We start from the raw sequence: 14,089 nt of genomic DNA, 5'->3' as shown, positions 1-14,089 counted from the left end.
TGCTAACCTTGGTTGTTGGTTTCTTTCCAATGGGGTTTATTTTATTTGTTTTGAGACCCTCTTTTTGAAGTAGCAAACGGTCGGACATTGTATGGCCAATGTGAACGGTAGATTCACCCGCAGACGGGAAGTGGTCGGCACTGGAATTCGTATGGTAAGAGGATGTCTAGGCTCAGAGCAAGATCATATAGGTCCCCCCGTCGCACTTAGCAAGTTGGTGGATACTAGGAAGGGAACTCAATTAAGGAGTAAAGTCAAGGTGGGACTACCAACAAAAAGTATCCGACAGTTGGGCCACATTGCACTTTTGGATGCGGTCCCAATGAGGATAGATGGTCAGAAGACCAATGGGAGCCCAACGGAAGCATCTCCTAAAATTTAGGGAATTGCTATTTTGGGCCGTGAAATGTGTTCGCGTCATTACCTCCGGTATGACTAGGGGAACATTTTATAACTCTGCCGTGAAGTCAACTGACGTGTCGGTTGGGATATTTTTAAGCGGCGAACCCGAAACGGGAAAATGCTTGAAAATGCGCCAAGTGTCACATTTTCGTGAACTTTCCTCTTGCAGAAAAATGGGCGCTGATTTTTATGTTGGGAGAGGCCTCATTTCGGCTTTTGTCACAGGTTAAGAGCTATGGAGTGCTTCCTTTCCCTCTCATGTACAGTGTGGTGCTAGGAGTGATGGCCTGCACACTACACACTGCTCTCTCTCTCCCCTACGTGCAGTTATGTGATGCCCCACAAGAGGGCTCCTCATTTGATTGATGTACAGTTGTGTGTGTTCATGCTTTTATGTTGAGGCAAGAGCCTCCTTGAGCAGGAACGGGGGTAGCTAACTGCTGCTCCAAAGCAGGCACTGGTGAGGGTCATAACCTCACCGTACAGGTGCAAAATCAGCGCTGTGTATGCACTGTAAATTCACTGTTCTTCAGCCATACGGACGCCAGGACCATTGGGAATCGTGCCCCACTGGCAGAGGACAGTTAGGGGACTGTTTGGGGCTGAAAACAGGGCAAGAACCAGTAAATACAGCGTGCTGAATTTACTGTTTTTGGACAGGAATCAGAGGGTATACGCCAGTGCAAGCGAGTTCCAGCAGGGGAATTGGTTTCGCGCAAGTTTTGGGGCTGTTATGTTGCCGAAATTTGGCCAAATCAAATGGTATCTAGGGGGATACACGTGAAGGATTCCGAGGACCTTACCTTGTAATTTACCCTCCTAAAGAATAAAGAAATACCGAAAGGGGCGCCAATTTTGGGGCCTACAGGTTGTCGGTGTCTGCTCGGAGCATTCTAGCTTCCGAGCCGTGTGTTTATTCAAGTGTTAACTCCCGTCGCAGGTTCTCTTTGCAAAGTGCTCTGTGTGTGTGTTTAAAGTAAAGAATTTCGGGTGAAAGCCAACGCCTACCGCCCTACGGGCCGGTTTCAGAGCCCATATGGATACCCTTATTATCCATACCCGGGATATGCGCCTGACCAACCCAAAGAGTTCAAAGGTGGCGGCATGACAATCAAATTTTTCACTTTTTCCGGGGTGCAAGATCGCAAGAAAGCATTGCAATTCCTACAACAATTCGACAATATCTATGCTTTAGGGAACTATACAAAAGAATCTAAGATTTCTCGAGCAGTGGGATTTCTTAAAGATAATGCTATGAAATGGTGGAGTTTAATCGCGACACAACCGCATGCTCCAAGGACGTGGCAAGATTTCAAGACAGTTTTTGCACGTAGTTACCCGACTGCTATGTTGAAGTCCGGATTTTGGCAGAGTGGGGCAACTGTAAAATGCTTGCCATCGAAACCATGGACGAATATAACCAAAGGTTTCTCGACGTGTACCTTCCGGTGTCCTTCTTTAGATTTGTTCCCTTGGAGGCCGAAAGCGAGCGATACACCATTGGACAACCATCACCATTGCAGGAATATTGTCTATCCAAGCAAGTCTCCACAATGCAAGAACTTATGGATCATGCCGCAGTCGGCTACAAACTGATGAAGGGAAAGCTAGAGTTTACCACAAAAGAATCTCCGGCCACTAACCACAACTCTCGCCAACAAAGACCAAATTCTCGAGTCTCGTGAAAGTCAACCATAAAGGCCTCATTTGACACCTCAACAACGAGACACCTTACTACAAGAAGGTCGTTGTTTTGGATGCTTTCAAATAGGACATAGCTATTTTGGTTGTCCCCAATGCACTGACAAACCCGCGGAGCGGACTCTGGCGTCGACGGTCGACATAAACCCAGGACCATCTCCAGCTAAACGAGCTAAACCGGCCATTGGATCAGTACTTGACATCTATGGCATACGTCTTGAAAGTACAAATGAATTGTGTCGAGCATATGGCAAAGTTAATGGCTTCAAAGCCCTTATTTTCTTTGACCGCGGAGCTATAGAGAACTTCATCCATCCAGAATTCTTAAAGAAGATGCACTTTGATTATGATGCAGAGGGGGGAGAAATTGAAGCTGAGCTAGCCACGGGGAAAACTCAGAAAGTGGTACCGCTCATTGATGCTCTTTCAGTGACTATTCAAGATTATCATGGAAAGTGAGAGTATGAATTGTTTCAACTTGTGTTACTACTTTTTTGTACTACTTTCTGTCACTTGTATCTCTGGAGCTTCGACTCTCTACTTATGTAATAAAATCAAATGTAATCATGATCTTCTTTTTTCGAACATTGCCGTTTTCAATGTCCATGGCCAAATCTTTCATGCTCTAACTTGTAAGACTTTACTTATAAGTTGTAAGTATTTAATACTAAGTACTAAGGTCTATTTCACGACTCATAATAGATTGTAGGCTCTAAAGATATATGTTTTTTTTTTGCATCGTACGTTACGTCAACGTACGTCTATTTTTTTTTTTAGTGCCACATGTCTTGGTACGTTTAACCATCGTATGTGATCGTACGTGTCAACGCTGCCGAGTAGGTAAAATGTCGCCACTGAGTAAGAGCATGGATCATTGCCAAAAGCTCTCTCTCATAAATATGTGCTGTCAATTTTGGCCTTGAAAACAATCGGCTTTCATTGGCAATCACATGGCTTTCTTGCATTAAGACCGCTCCAAGACTACGACCATAAGCATCACAATATACTTCAAATGAATTAAGTCCGGCAAAGTCAACACTCGTCTAGTAGTCAGTTTTTTTTTGGTGTCTAAAAGGCAGTCACCACTGTCGGTCCCGACGAGAAAGGGACTCCTTTCTGAGTCAATATGTGCAAAGGGGAAGCTACCTCTGTAAACTTTCGAATGAACCGACGGTAGTAAGAACACAAGCCCAAGAAGCTTCTAACTTCATGAACATTCTTCAAATCTGGCTAGTCACGTATAGTCTCAATCTTGGCCGGGACTATCTGTTTTCCTGCTATTGAGACGATGTGTCCCAAAAGTGTATCTCTGGCAAGAAAATTTACTCTTTTTGGCATTGATAACTAATTTGAGATTACGCAATGCTTGAAAGACCTTTTTGCTTCATCCTTGGAGAAGACTATAATGTCACCAAAGAAAGACGAGAAAAAATTGATACGCTCGAAAAATCCTATCCATCATTCGGTTGAAAGTCGTTGGAGCATTGGTAAGGTCAAAAGGCATCACAAAAAATTCATACAAACCGAAACTTGTTCGAAAGGCTGTCATGTAGACATCTCCCCGAGCGATTTTGATCTGACGATATCCGCTTTTTGAGCAGTATCGTGAATTACTCGGCTGAATAAGACCCTTTTCAAGATGGTCTTTCGCTTGGTTCATGATCTCTTCATTTTGGGCTCAGCTAACACAATAAAGTGGCAGGTTCGGTGGTGTGCTTTCAAGAATCAGATCAATAGTGTGAACCTCAAGACGAGATGGGGGCAACTCGGCCGGCAGGCCCTCAGAGAAACAATCAGCATGCGTGTGGAGAAAATCTTGGCGTTCTTTGTCAAGTTAAGACATGTTCGTTTTGTGTTCATCATTCAACTCTTTCAAATAGATCGAGCAAACAAAGAGACTAGATTTCATTAATTTGGAAATGATCGAAGCCGATACAATAGGGATGGACTCGCCGTTTAGTTTTACATCGAGTACAATTTTTCGGCCCTTTTCATTAGTCAAAGTTGCTTTCTTAGCCCGATAGTTGACCACGGCGTTGTTCTTATGGTACTAAGGGACTCCTAAGAGGACGTCACGCCCTTCCAAAGGCATGATCTAAAAGTCCTCGTGCTCTCAATATGCTCGACAATGCAAATGAAGTTTGCCGATGACATGCGTAATGGTTATGTCTCGTCCGGGCGCCGCTAGAACTGCCTTTGTTGGTGGTTCCATCCTGTCGGGTGTAACCTCGAGCCGCGCCGCCAATTTAGGTGAAATGAAGTTGGCCTTGGCTTCTCCATGGAAGAAAATAAGGGCTTCTTGATCTTTCACTTTGTCTCAAGCTTGGCAAAGTTCTGTACTTTCATATATGAGACTTGGGTCAGTATCCATGCAATCTGGTACCGAACCTGCTTTCATCTTGCCTTTTCTACCACGGTCCTTTGCTGCTCTAGAACTCTCTGACCTGTCTTCAACCTATCCTTGCTGTGCCTTTATGGGGCACTTAGTGGAGATGTGCCCTTGTTCCCCGCAACCAAACATTTCCTCTCTTTGAGATAGTTAGCCCTTTCTCGAAGAGTCAGTCGGGGTCGTGTATCCTTCTTTTCTTGGGAACTCTTTTTCTTTCTATTTTCATTATTGGAGGTCTGTCTGGCTCTCTGAGTCAAGATCTCCTCAGTGGGGTCAACCAAATTTCGTTTCACATGACCCATTAATTCTTGGATAGAATTCGACTCTTGTTCAAGGCAGTAATCTTGGATCTTTGTAAGGAGTGCGGAACAAAATTGCTCAATCTGTTCCGATGACCTTAAATGAAGAGGTTGGTAGAAATGAGTCCCAAAACCTCTTACAATAAGCGTTTACCTTTGTCATCCGAAGATGGTTCCAAGCGGTTCTTACATCCGTTCGTACTCCCAGGTCAACCAAGAAGAAATAAAGAGCCTTTTGAATTTCAACTTCTTGACTGGAGCTTTATTCCTCAGAAGAAGAGTGGACCACCATGTTCGAGCATTTCCTTTGAGAAAAGATGCAGCCCTCCTAATCTTGGAGTGCTCTGAGTAGTGCAGAGAAGGCTATGTCAAACTACCGGATGAAGGCCAAAGCCCTCGGAGCATCTCGGAATCGAGAAAGGGATTCAAATTTTATCGACTGTCCACCTTCTTTAATTCTTTTGTTTTCTCTTCAAGGAAGTCATATGGGTTGGCTCTGTAGAAGTGCTTCTTTGCATAAAACATATGGTCATCGGAGTCCGAACTGTCAGAAGATGACTCCTCTGTAGAGCTATCAGAAATTGGGTAGAATCTTAGTTTCTTTGCCTTTTTCTTGCTCTTTCCGAAGCTTTGCTTTTTGCTTCGCTTTTTACTTCTGTCCTCCTCGCTCGAGTGGGAAGAGCTAGAAGAACTATCAGAAGAAGAGGAAGAAGAATAACTGGGTAGTCCTTCAAAGCGTGCAGGCTTCTTTTGCTTTCTTGTAGATGCAAAAGAAGATTGACGGCCCAAATAACCAGGGTAGTCAATCCACTTCTTTCGCTTTTTCAATTACTTTTTGGATTGATTCTTCGTGTCCGAAAGCTGACTGATCTGAGTCTGAACCACCTATTGAAGTTCTTGTTCTGTAAACATCCTCGGAGAAGGAGGTTTCTTGATTGCCGGTTTGATTGGTGGTTCGGCGGCTTTTTGCCACTGAGTGTGCACTTCAGCGCTGGATTGCTGAGACAAAAATTTTGCAAACTGAGGGTCTTTCACAAATTGAATCATCTGCTTTGTGAACTTGTCAACCGGCTGTCGATACTACATCTCTTGAAGTTCATACTGAGTAGGCCGAGGTGGCCCGTACTCTTCTTCTGTTAATTTGTTTATATCTTCTGCGTGGTCTCCTCCCGCCTCAGCGGTTGCAAAAGATTCTTTTTGGAATTCATAAATGTCGCGAGATAAGGGATCGGATTTCCCGGTAGAAGAGAAATCGGCCATATCGCATGAGCTTGGCATAGCTTTGGGCAGATTTGTGTGGGCTTATCACAATCCAGGTAGCTATATATCACTACCTGATTAGGGAATCTTTATCCATAGATGTGTCCTGTGGTTTGTTTTGGGATTTGTCCCCATGATCTTATTGTATATCTTTCAGGGTGGTCAAAGCCCCATGTTTCTGGCACAAAGAAAGAGAGAGGAGACGGGGGGTCTGTCCTTGGTTCACCTGCGTGCAAGCTTCGTGTTAGCGCTGCCCAAGGATCCCTTTTTTGTGATATCCTTGCCGTACGGGCTACTTTACTGCATTTTTCGTGATATCCTTGTGTTATGCGCTGCTGTGAACCTGAGCCGTGGCCACAGTAGCTACGGGCTGTCATCTATTGCAGTCCGTTACACATTTCCATGCCCACATTTGATACTGCAATTGAGCCCGCAACCCTTTGCCATGGCAATTTTTGATGGTATTATGCTACCTGTGCTCTCGAGGTTCCATTCCATACTTGTACATACGTTGATCCATACTGCTGCTTACCATCTTTGCTGAGTGGCATTCCAATCATTGTACCAAATAGTATAACTAGTCTCATGCATCTCATATATCATTCAGGATTCTTTACTGAGTCGCATATTAATCATTGTATCATATAGTATAACTAGCCTCATGCATTTCATATATCGTTCAGGACTGTTGCAGTTTTTAGGAAGATGCAAATGTTGCTCTTCTATGACTCCAAGGGGACAGAGCATAGTTACATTTGTTCTTGAGCTTCTGCAGAGATGGTGACAGACTTCTAAGGCAACTTATGTAGATTTCGGAAACAGCTTGGTATAATCTGTGTGGATGCATAGAGAGAGGTGGCCAGAATTGTATAAACCCCAAAAGTGCTTTCTCAGGCCACTCTCTCTTGCATCTCCCATGCTTCTCTACTAGGCAATGGGCAAATGTGTGCCACCATCCCAAGGCTTCCGTTGGACACCGCGTGAAGTCTTTTTTAAGCGTTGTTATTAAGTGGCAGTGGTTGTCCTGCCTAGCAATGTTGCAAATTGTAAGACAGACGGATCTTTCTCATCGAGCTCACTTGCTTGCTGGCACGCAATCAAGGTCATCAGATCGAAGAGGGCTGCACACCTCCTCTCAGATAATAGGCTAAGTAACAATGGTGCGTTGTTTGACATATATCAACATGCCTTGTGAAAGTTATTTTCTTTTTCTGCTTTTCCTAGATCATGAAATTTGAACAAAGCCTTTTTTTTTTGGTTGGAGGTGCTTGCTGGAATTGTGCTGCTGGCAAGGAAATTGTTTGAAAGTTGTCTGTTGGGTTGTGTTTAAAATGTTCTATGGTTGTGTTTTAGGTCCTCTGGTTGGTTGGCGAGGAGTTACTTGGTTTTTCTGTAAGGGACTTTTAGTGGGAGGCCTCATCAAACACTGCTTGATTAACGGTCCTGGGGTAACAGTTTGTTTGAAGATTTTTATGATGAAGTGAGCAACTGTTTGTTTGGATGGCTCACCTTTACTGAGAAATGGAAAATCTCAGGTTACATGGTGTGTCAACATCTAAACAGATTCAGAGAGCCATAGGGTCTGATGAATGAGACATACCATGTATCAAGCAATGTTTCCCCCTCTGCATTACATGCAGCTCCAAATGGGTTCAACGACGTTTGGAACGCATATGCAACCTGTGAAAGAGAAAACTGATTGGCCCAGACCTGCTTGGCTTTATGCATCTGGCCTCACAGCATTTTGAAGTTACGCTACTGACCAATGTTTCCTCGGGAATGAGAGATTACTGCCGACTGAATCACAAGAAGCCGGCTGACTGTGATTATGATCATCTCTCTACCATGGTTTGAGTGTCCTGGGAAACAGGTGCAATTTTGGCAAAAGCTGTATCTTTATGTATTTGAAGTAGACTGATGTTTGAGTTCTTATTGTAAGGCATGATAGTCATCTCACTAATAGTAAAGCAAGTCGATTGCATTCATCTTCATAGTGCAGTATAGCCGATTTGCTGAAATTTTAGAAGAAGAAATCATTCAAAATATGGACAGTTTTTTTCTAATTTGGCTCTTCGTAGGTTATGATAAGTACGCTGACTAAAAGGAGTAGATTGTATAGCTTATGGATCTACACACACATATACATACACACCATTCAAGTTTTGATGCTCTGTAAGAACTTAGGCACTCTTTTGTTTTCATTGGTTCTTGTGAAAAATTGGAACCAATGGAGCAATTCTTATCATGTTTGTTTAGTGCTACTTGGCAAAATCAAGTTTTTTAATAAGTATGGAACAAGCTACCTGTGCCACCTAGCTGATTATTATTTGACTTGGGCAAGGAGATGTGTTGAGCATGGTGGAGAAGGTGAAATTGTTGGATTGAGGTGGGTGCACTAATGTAACGTTCATGGTTTGTGCGTGCATGCATGGGTGTAGTAAATCAGATGCTAGAGAGAGAATGTAGATACAAACTAACTCGATTCACCATGCTTAATGAGTGACTACATCTTCTTGCATATATGTATCCAAGAAAGATTTCTTCCATCTCTAAGAGAAGTAATGTCATGAAGTGGTCTTTGACCGTTGCCCTTTCACATGACAAAAGGGATAGATCACACGCGTATACACATGGTTATCACAAGGCTTGTGCCTTCGAAGAGGTATTCCACGTGGTGATTGACTAGCGTATATGCCACAGTCTTTGATAGAGTTTTTCATAATTTTCTACGAGACACTATGACAATGCATCTAGGATACTCCCCACATGGGGTATAGTCAACTTAAGCAATAAAGCCTTTTCCAAAACAAGGCACTCGAGGTATGGTCTAAACCCACAGAAGGTTCTCATAATATCATTGCTAAAAAGAATTCGGAGGTAAATCATGTCTCTTATATGGTTTAAAATTAGTTTCTTCTACTTGCTTTGCCTTTCCTTGGCTCTGCTTTGCTAGTATGATGACAACGTTGTCCTCTTGTTTGCAATCTTGATTTCTCCATTGCTGCTTATAGCCTTTTGTTCTTCATGACCCATGCGCCTCTTTTCACCCCACATCTAATCAGGGCCTTGTTGTTGGGAGTTTTGGTCTTAATTTGTGTAATCATTTGGAAATTCATTTTAGATATGAGGAAGCCTCTGCTGCCTTTATCATGCAAGAATGACTTTTAGATGACAAGAGAAGGGTAAACCTTGGTTGTGATGTGATACTATCTCTGCCATTGCACGAGACTCATAGTTTGTGGATCCCACAGATGCAATGATCTTGGTTTAATGCTCTCTTTGGCTCGAAAGTCAACTTTCACCTTTACTTCCAAAGTAAATAGTTGCTAGTTTTGAGCCCACAATTCCTCGAGTCTCCCCACAGTCAATAGCAGAACCCTATCTTTTCCTTTTGAATGCCGAAGAACATAAAAAACTTCAATTTGTGCATTCTCATTAGGTTGATGGTAACAATAGGAGGTCTCAATGTCATACGTACTTACCAATCTTGGGCTCTTTCGGGAGTCCTTGGAAATGGTTTCTCAACTTATGCCAATGAATGAGCATTTATTAAGGGAAACTTTATGAAATAAGGGCTAGTACATATTCATCAAGGGGTTCTACTGCGACCTATCATAAGTAAAAATATAGCATGGTTTTGGTCAATTGAGGAGACCTAATGATACCTACCTACATAATTAGTTTTTGCTCAACTATAATTAAGTGGCTTGAGTAATATTTCGCTTAATCATGAGATTATGAAACCAATTATTGTAGGAGAATTGGCTAATACTACATAGGCAATCCTAAACCCAACACAGAATTATTGTTTTAGATGCCAATTAAATCAAGGAGGGTAGTGGATGAATGGGCCTTGCTTCCGTAAGTAATCAGCTAGAGATTGTAAGTAAAAATCTTGAGGTTCCTTTGGTAATAGAGTCTACTTTGATAAATTCGTGAGCCTAATGGCATAAATAGCATTAGTTTAGAGATTGGGAGGTTCTATTCTGACACAAGAGTCATAGTGCCTAGAGAGTAGCATGAGAGTGGGTTTGGATGAGACACAAGGATTAGAGTGTGTTGGTATTTTAAGTGCCAAGGTCTAGCTTGAGAAAGACCCACACTGAGAACATGTGTTTATACTAATGCCGCTTCCGCTTTTCTTTATATGTATCAAGCATTCAATTTTTCTTCTTGAGCGTCTTTTAATTTTTGTAAAACATAGTCTTATGAAGTGACAATGCTGTTGTGAAGTCGGCAATGTGAGAAAGGAAAGGAAAAGCAAGGTGGGCTCGAATGGTTTTGATATATTGGGTGAGGTTGTGTGCTTTGAGAGTGGGATACGTGACATGGGGGAGAAGTAAAAAGATTGTTTGTTGTATTAATGGCGCGTACTGGTGGCTAGTTAAAGAGGAGACGGGGTGGTGAGACGTTATATGTGTGCCACAACAGGAAAGTAAGGTGCCCCCCAAACGGAAGAGGGCAGTGTTGTTATTATAAGAAGAAGAGTATTTTAACGTCGTAGGAAACTATCCCAAGAGACCTTAAAGATCTATCCGACGAGGAGAGTTGAACTCAAGACTTGTTATCCAATAGAAAGGGAGATGTAACACTACGAAAAGACATCGGCACACTCGCATAGTAAATGATAGGGGGGAGGTGGGTGTAAGCAGCTTGAAAACTAACTCTACCCTTTCGAGCTGCAATTAGTGGAGGGCAGAGGGGGTAACTTAATCCAATTACCCTTCTTTCGTGTGGGCCTCTTCTAATGTAGACCAAAAAGCTAGAGAATGTAAGGACTTGATGGCTTGTTGCGGATTGATAGATGGTAGTTTTTTTAACTCAAAGAACCCAACTTGTGGAGGTGAAAGATAGAGAAAATCTTGAATGAAGATGTAACCATTGAGGAGAGCCTCATGAAAGCAATCCTAATGACTATCATTCTTGAATGTGTTAGGATTATGTAGCCTACGGCATTATGAGTATACACATTTGTAGAGTAAGGACATTGCGAAGAGGAAGGTATTCTTGACATTCATAATATTTCTACACATCAATTGACTCAACGACCAACATGTAGACCAACCACTTCTATAGTGGATACTTGGCAAGAAGAACATCATTTACAAAAGAATGTAGAAGATGAGCGTGAACACACTTCAAAGGAAAGGCGATCGTTTACATGGGTTTTCTCAACTTTTGGATGGGAGAGATTGTTACAAGCTTGGACACCCCAAGTGAGAAATCAATAGCAACTTGCGAACAGAAACTGCAAATAACTAAAATGAACTTGAATATATATATATATATATATATATATATATATATATATATATATATAGAGAGAGAGAGAGAGAGAGAGAGAGAGTGTTGACACGGCAAGCCAAGACGTACTGGCCCCAAAGACTAGTGCCCGTTTCGGTATTTCTTTGTTATTGCTCTTTGCAAAGTACAACTCCCAAGGGACAAACATTCTCCATGACTTTGCATCTAGATGCTCTCAGGAAAGTGGCCCCAAGGGTCCTTATAAACAACACAAGGGATGCCCAAAAGCAGAGCCCCAAAACCTCTAATTCTTAAAGCTATTGCACCCAAAATCTTATGGCACCAAAAACTCATGCAAAAACTACCATACATCATTGCCACCTCAGTAGTCAATATAAATCACAAAATTTTGTACAATCATGCCACATCAGCAATGAGCACGTTTTACGAAAATGAGCTCAAGTGATCAAGCCTTTGATACTGAGGTGCGTCGATCGGTGCTCCATAAGTTGGTAGAGGTTAGGATTAAAATCTCTAATCCTCTCTCTTTGTTTTAGATCCCTCGACCACACTTTTTGTGGGTTAAGTTCCCTTGTCCTCTTTGTCCTTTTCTCAATTGGGCCTGCCACGTATTCACTTTGTGACAGAGAGCAATGAGTTAAAGATCTATGATTTGCTTTATGAAGGCCTAGAGTAATAATAGCTAAACTACATGCACATTAGTAGTAATTTGAATGCTCTCTACCTTTTTTGTCCTCATTTAGCTTGCCTTTGTCCTTTAGCGAGACCTAAACCTTGCTTTTCGAGACTGAGATGGTTTCCATTTCAATGAGAAAGCCACTTAGATGATCAATATCTAGCTTTTTTCTTCCTGATTTGCAAGCGTAATGTCCTAGCTGCCATCCTAAGCAACGTCCTAAGTACCAAGGCTACTAGCTGAGTGCCAAACAATGCACTATCCAAGCCGAATTATATCGTCTAGGCTACACGAGAACTATGGCCTTTAGAGACCTGTCCAACCTTTCGCTGTACGCATTTCAAAATGCTAAGCTTAGGAGGCTATTCTCGACCATGAGTGGCACGGGGTCACGTGAAGGGATCAACAGCTGACGTTCAATCTGTCGTTGATTGAACACATGCGAATATAATATTAGGGTTCCGTCGAGATGCGTTTGCCCCTTGAACCATTGACCTCCCACTCCATGGAGCAAAATCTATCGAACCCACCTAGCAAATATATATCGCTACAAGCAATGCACCCCGCCGGATATAAGAACCTAAAAACCGGAGAGAGAGAGAGAGAGAGAGAGAGAGAGAGAGAGAGAGAGAGAGAGAGAGAGAGAGAGAGAGAGAGTCTTTTCACTAAGGGTTCTCCTTACTTAAATGGAATAGTATAGAGACAGTGCAGAGAAAGGTTGCATTAATGTAAAAAGCAAGGCCTTTGGCCCTAATGCTCCAGGACTAGTCTATGTGGAAGTGCTTACAAACCTTTTTCCTCACCTATGGTGCTTGTGACTCTAGCTATGTATTTTGCTCGCAAAATAACCAACAAGCTTTAGTTTAATATACTTTGTTTTTTTTGCTCTCTTTTGTAGGTTTACTTTGTCATTATTAAAATACCAAATGTTATAAAATATTAAACATCAAATATCATTTATCATGGGTTTTTGTCAATCTTGATAGAGACACATCAATATTAATAAGAGTTTTTTAAACGAAGTTTGCTTGAAATTTTGGCCGCTCGAAGGATTTTGCTTAGGGTTTGGAGAGACTCAACTTGCAAAGGGAGTGTCCTAGTAGGGAATTCCCCACTGTCCTAGTGAATTGTTGCGATAAAGTGTATAACATGTGAGCCTTTGGATTTTTCCATACCGTGGTATATTGGCATTGTAGTGTAGCCTCATTTACTATATGAATGCATGAAATGCAAGCCGGATATGAGCATATATTTTGCAACCTTTGGGTTAAGCTTGCTTTTCAAAAAATCTAACACATGCACATAAGAAATACAACCAAACACCTTGAAATCTGACACATCGGGTTTTTCACCACTGAACTTCTCTTTAGGTGTCATATCATGCATTGCAGCAACATGGATCATGTCCATAATGTAAATACCTCTAGCAATAGCCTCCACCCAATAAAAGTGAGGCATGTTCTTCTCATTTATGGTAGCTCTAGCAACTTTTGATATGTTCTTATTCTTTCGCTCCGCAACATTGTTTTGCTACCGAGTATATATGGATGAAACTACCTCTAAATTCGATGATTTTTCAAAAAAACTGTTTTAACTCTTTTGGGAACTATTCTCCCTCTCGATCTGAACTTAGACACTTTACATAGTTTCCAGCCTTTTTTTCAACCATATAATTGAAATTCTACAAGCACATAAAAAACGTTTTTTTTTCTTCATGAAATAGACTAGTACCTTGATTGTATGGTCATCGATGAAGCTCACATATTACCTACATCCAGCCATAGATGTGGACTTTGCTTGATCCCATATATTTGTATGTGCTAATTCCATCACATTCTTGCTTACATGCTTATCATGAGGAAAGGAAGCTTTTGCTTGATTTCCAAATTGACAAACTTCATAATTTTTTTTGCATTACATCGACTTTAAATGCAGGAAATCCTGTAACCATCTCCTTAGTTTGCGTTTTCTTCAACCGTTGTAGATTCACATGACCAATTTGCTTGTTCTAGATTTTGATATCTGCAACAACTCCTATACCTTGTGCAAACATAATTGCATTCACCTTAGACATATTTATATTTAAAGTAGACATTT

General features: G+C 41.7%; 1 protein-coding gene across 3 annotated transcripts in view; it reads left to right on the top strand.

Annotated features, from left to right (window-relative positions):
• The window catches only part of LOC147420339 (uncharacterized), a 43,406-nt gene extending 35,292 nt beyond the window's left edge, over positions 1–8,114 (top strand). Inside the window, exons 14-15 of one of the 3 annotated variants that reach the window (XR_015187066.1) lie at positions 7,405–7,491; positions 7,587–8,114. The gene's annotated coding sequence lies outside the window, so the exon portion shown is untranslated. Of the gene's footprint in view, positions 1–7,404 lie in introns of all 3 variants that reach the window. The other 2 variants (XR_015187065.1, XM_086505202.1) reach the window with 2 other exon arrangements.
• Positions 8,115–14,089: the final 5,975 nt, after the last annotated feature.

This window comes from Adiantum capillus-veneris, chromosome 28, assembly GCF_014529385.1.
Source record: "Adiantum capillus-veneris isolate H3 chromosome 28, ASM1452938v2, whole genome shotgun sequence".
NCBI lineage: Eukaryota > Viridiplantae > Streptophyta > Polypodiopsida > Polypodiales > Pteridaceae > Adiantum > Adiantum capillus-veneris.
This window is presented reverse-complemented; position numbering and strand designations above follow the sequence as displayed.